A 6,000-nucleotide genomic window follows, 5' to 3' on the forward strand; every position below is an offset into this window, starting at 1 on the left:
CCGACCAGCCCCACTTCTCTCTCTCGCGCGCGTGTGTGTGAAACCCTAACCCTAATCCCCTCTGGCGATTCTCGTCGCCTATGCCTTTGCCGCCCGATTCCGGTGAGCTTCGCCGGAGTTGGCCCCCGCCGTGGTGCGTAATCGATGCGCCCCACGACGGCGGTTCTCCTCATCCGCGTCGATCTGGAGCGGCGCCGCTCCATCTCGTCTTCGTCTACCTCTCGCGGCGGCTAGGGTTACGGGATCCGGCGATCCCGCCGCTCCCGGCGCCGTGGTGCCGCCGTGGCTTCGCCACCGTGTGCGCGAGCCGGCGTGGTACCGCCATGGCTCGGCGCCGCCGTGCTCCGGCGCGTGCCGCCGTGGCCGCCATGGCTACACTCGTCCTTCTCAACTCCAAGTAAGTGCGCCTCCCCTTCTGCTCCTCTTCCGTGCCTCGTCCTTCTTCCTCTCGCTAGCTCTACCGCCGTGCTGTGCTTGCCTCGCACAAGAGCTGTTGTGCTCTTCTCGTAGCGCCATGGTGCCTCGCTCTTGTTGTGCCAAGCTGCTGCGCTATGCATGTGCTGCGGCTGTGTGAAGCCCCGCCATATCTTTGTGCAAGAATTCTTGGTCTAATTGATTGCTATTCTTTCATTTCTTGCTTAATTCCCTCTCTCGTGGCTCTGTTCTTGTTACTATGCTCGCTAGATACTCAAGTGTATTCATATTCTGCTTGCTCATGAGCATCTTGTAATGCTCATGGACTGCTAAATTGCTACTGGACATGCTACAACTAATTCAATTGCTTGCTTAATGGCTCTGGTTGTTGTTATGGCTTAATCATATGTGTGTGCCATTCTTGTCTAGCTTGATCCAGTGGTACATCATGTATTTGATGTGCTTCTGGATACAATTATAAATCATCCATTTGATTATCTGTGAAGCAACTGTTGATGAATTAGTTCTGTGGAAGTTATATGGTTCATGGTTTGGTACTAGGTTGTCCCTAGCATGTACTGGCATGCTATGACAAGCTTCTGATGATCACATGATCATCAGTTGCTTGTATATGTTGTTGTGTATCACTATGCCTCACTATTGCTCTCTCTCTGTGTTGGGTGTGCATCACACAGGCTTGGCCTGGTGTTGCTGGTGCTTGCTCAAGCATCTGCTGTTACTTGCAGTGATCCTCTGGATCATGTGCAAGTGTTCCGAGCCATCGGTGATTTGTGAATTTCATTTATCTGTATAGCTTGTCCTTGTTTATTGGATAAATGAGATGAACTGCTTGCAGTGATGACTCTTATAATTAGCTTGATTGGGCTAGAGGGATGCCAACAGTGGTTGGGGACCCTAGCTCATCTTTGAACCCAAATCTGGGTTATGATATTTGTGCTTAGCTTGGTGGTTTGGCTGTTTCAGTGGTTGAGGTAACCTTGACAAGCAATTCTTTGTCGTTTAGGTAGCTCCCACCCTCGGTGGGCTTGCTAAGGCTTAGTGAATGCATCACTCGGTTATTTCTTTGTTGGATTTCCAAGTGATCTTTGGTGTTGACAAACAAGAATAGACACATATTGTCTATCCGTCCGATGGTGTAGTGGCTATAGGTGCTGAGTGAAACTCGATTAGCTAGATAGGATCATCCCTTGTTGGATTTCTTTGATTATGTCACTAGTTTGGCATAGCCAATGTTCCCTGTGGTGCTTTCCTATTTGTTTCTCTCTTGTTCACTTGCACCAATTTGGCCAGTAGCCATATGATGACTCACATATAGGGTTTCTACCCTTGTGGTGTGATTGAGATCATGCTCGTGTAATTTATGAGCAAAACCATCCGGTTTGCTCATGATGAATTGTATACCTCACTCCAGCTCCTAGATTAAAGTGTTGTTGTAGAGGTTTTGCTTCCGGTGATTTGCTTGGCTTGCCCTCGCTCCTCCTTGTGGCTTGTGATTCTTGATCTGGTTCGGTGGTGAGTTTGGACGGGTTGAACAAAGACCGGCTGTTCTTCTTGTTCTAGCTGTTCTTGGTGTTCTTACCCTTTGGAGATCCTGTCGATGAGCTGCTAGGGTTTCTGGCTGTGAAAAGGTTTTATATGATCCCTTGTTGGCTCCTCTGGTCGACAGCTTGGCCTCGGTCATCTTGGTGACTCTCCCCTGGTCCGTGTGTGCTTGTTGAGCATGCACACCGCCTCGGCAAGCAAGTGTGGCTGTGTGTGTGTGCACTCGATGCTCTGAACTTGGTTTGGAGATGATCAGCTCGGCAGAGCTGATCCATATCTGCTCAATTTCATTATTCTTCTAACCATCCAAGTGGTTTTACCACTTGGCATAACTTCTCTTTTATTGTGATTATGTGCAGGGATCAAGAATGGATCAAAATTGGAATTGGAGTTCATCATATACAAGATCAAATGAAGATGATCTTGTAGAATTTAGTCTAGGCTTATTAAATTGTAATTTTTCTTTATTTTCCTTTCTTCTATTCTGCCCATTTATGTAATGTGTTGTATTATTCTTTTATTTCACTTATGGATATTGTAATGACATTGTAATTTGTGTGATGATCAATAAAGCTCAAAGTTTTCTCTAATGAGCTTTTCTTTAATATAATTGTTCATCTTATTTATTATTGATCATTTACTTAATGAATTTCCTCAATTGAATTTTTTAAGTAATTATTTAATGTTTGAATTTGAAATTCAAATTCAACCTTGGTTTGAATTCAACCATGTCATATCATTTAGAGTTCAATCATGAAAACTCTCCCTCTCTTCTCAAAACCCTAAAGTAGTGAAGTGAGAAGCAAGTTTGTCGCACTCTCGAAACCCTAACCCCGTAAGGTGTCGAGAGAGAAACTTGTCCCCCTTCGATGCATTTTTTATTTAAAAGCGCGAAATTTCCCCGTAATTTACTATGCAATGCACATCCCTTTCTAAAATCTACCCTCGATCGTCTCTAAACCTCGGGATATTACAGCCTTTCCCCTTAAAGAAAACTTCGTCCCGAAGTTGTGGTTGTAATACCTGAACAGCTCGGGGTATGTCTTCCTTAGGTCTTCCTCTTTTTCCCAGGTGGCTTCCCTCTCGGGGTGGTGCTTCCATTGTATCTTGCAATACTTGATCGCCTTATTTCTGAGTTGTTTCCAGCTTTCCTCGAGAATCTTGGCTGGCTTCTCGATGTATGTCAAGTCCGGTTGTAATTCGAGCTCCTCATGTGATATTGGTTCATCCGGGGTCTTCAAACACTTTCCGAGTTGTGACACATGGAATACATTGTGAACTTGTGCTAACCTTCCCAGTAGATCCAATTCAAAGGCTAAACCTCGATTCCGACTCGGCATCTTGAAGGGTCCTATGTATCTAGGGCTTAACTTTCCTTTTACTCCGAATCTCCGAAGTCCTTTCATCGGGCTTACCTTAAGATATACCATGTCTCCAACTTGTGGCTCCCAAGTTCTCCTCTTCTGATCCGCGTAACTCTTTTGCCGGCTTTGGGCTATTTTAAGCCTCGTCTCGATAATGTCAATGATTTGTTGTTTTTCCTTGACATAATCGTGGTTGAATTCTTTGCTTGCTCCGGCTTCATACCAACATATTGGTGATCTACACTTCCTTCCATACAGAGCTTCAAATGGTGCCATCTTGATGCTGCTTTGGTAACTGTTGTTATATGAAAACTCTGCTAGTGGCAAGTGTTCCTCCCATGATCCTCCGAAGTCTAGGGCACATGCCCTAAGCATATCTTCTAAGATCTGATTGGTTCTCTCGGTTTGTCCACCGGTTTGTGGATGATAAGCGGTACTATAATCCAACTTGGATCCCAAAGCTTCGTGAAGTTACTTCCAAAATGCTGATGTGAACACGGATCCTCGATCCGATACTATCTTCTTAGGTACTCCATGCTTACTCACGATCTCCTTGATGTAAAGATCAATGAGTTTCTCTCCTTTGTCCCGCTGATTTACCGCTAAGAAGTGGGCGCTCTTCGTCAACCGGTCCACGATTACCCATATCATGTCCTTCTTTTTATTAGTCATGGGTAGTCCGGTGATGAAATCCATCCCTATCTCTTCCCATTTCCACTCTGGAATAGGTAAAGGTTGTAACTTCCCGCCGGACTCGGTGTTCCGCTTTCACTCTCTGACAGGTATGGCATTCTGCCACATATTGTGCTATCTCCCTCTTCATGTTATTCCACCAAAATAATTCCTTTAAATCCATGTACATCTTTGTACTTCCCGGATGTATAGAATATGGTGTTTGATGAGCTTCTCGGAGTATTACTTCCTTGATCTCAGCAATATCCGGAACGCAAATCCTCTTCTGGAACCACAAAGATCCAGATTCTCCTCGGTGAAATTCTGATGGTCTTCCTTCATCTATTCTCCTCATCTCTTCTACAATGAATGGATCATCCAACTGACCCATCATTATCTCATTCTTCAGATTGACATTCAACTCATCGGCTACTTGCAACGCCGATAATCCTTCATGGGATTCCTTCTCCCAAAGTTGTATTTGGGCTTGGCTTATTTCCTTCCTCAACTCCGGTGATATTTCTTGTTCCACTCCTCCGGTACTCTTTCTACTCGTGGCGTCCGCTACAACATTAGCCTTCCCTGGTGTGTAATTGATTGTCGCATCATAATCCTTAATCAATTCTAGCCATCTTTTCTGTCTCATGTTGAGTTCCTTCGAGTGAAGAAATATTTGAGGCTTTTATGATCTCGTATAGAGCTCACACTTAGCTCCATAGAGAAAATGTCTCCAAGTTTTGAGTGCAAAAACGATGCACTGCTAATTCCAAGTCATGCGTTGGATAGTTCACTTCATGAGGTCTGAGTTGCCTCGATCCATAGGATATCACTTTCCGGTCTTGCATGAGTACGCAACCCAATCCATGTTTAGATGCGTCACAGTACACGGTGTAATCCTTGCCCACTTCCGGAACTGCTAACACCGGTGCTGTGGTAAGTTTCTCCTTCAGAGTTTGAAAACTCTTCTCACACTCCTCTGACCACACGAATGGTGTGTTTTTCCTTAACAGCTTCGTCATAGGTCCTGCTATCTTGGAGAATCCTTCAATGAATCTCCGATAGTATCCTCGCCATTCCTAGGAATCCTCGGATTTCCTTGACAGTCTTGGGTGCTTCCCATTCTAAAACCGCCGCTACCTTACTCGGATTAACAGTCGATTCCATCTTTACTAATGACATGACCAAGAAATTCCACTTGATCTAGCCAAAATTCACACTTGCTGAGTTTGGCATAGAGTTGGTGTTCCCTTAGTGTTTGCAACACTAACCTTAAATGTTCGGCATGTTCTGCCTTGTTCTTGGAATATATCAGAATATCATCGATAAATACGATAACAAACTTGTCTAGATATGGCATGAATATCTTATTCATGAGGTTCATGAATATTGCTGGGGCATTGGTTAATCCAAAAGGTACTACAAGGTATTCATGGTGTCCATACCTTGAGACAAAGGCAGCTTTCGAACGTCCTCCTTCTTGATCTTTATCTGGTGATAACCGGATCTTAGATCAATTTTGGAAAAGACTCCCGCTCCTCTAACCTGATCAAATAGATCTTGTATTCTTGGAAGTGGATACTTATTCTTGATTGTGACGTTGTTCAGATTTCTGTAGTCTCCGCACATCCTTCTTCCTCCATCCCTTTTATCCACGAAGATAACAGGTGATCCCCATGGTGAAACACTTTCTTGAATGAATCCCTTTTGTTCCAAGTCATCCAATTGCTCCTTCAGTTCTTTCAATTCCTTAGGCCCCATTTTATATGGTGCTTTAGCAATTGGAACTCGTTCTCGGAATTAGGTCGATAGTGAATTCTATCTCCCTATCCGGTGGCATACCGTGTAATTCCACAGAAACACATCCCGGAATTCATTTACTACAGGGATATCTTCTAGCTTCACCTCCTTCATGCTATTCAGCTGTAGCTCCACTTCAATCTGTGTATGTTTGTCGCCTTGGTAAATCATTCTACTTCCATCGGGACTT

This window comes from Lolium rigidum, chromosome 2 (genome assembly GCF_022539505.1).
Source record: "Lolium rigidum isolate FL_2022 chromosome 2, APGP_CSIRO_Lrig_0.1, whole genome shotgun sequence".
Taxonomy (NCBI): Eukaryota; Viridiplantae; Streptophyta; class Magnoliopsida; order Poales; family Poaceae; genus Lolium; species Lolium rigidum.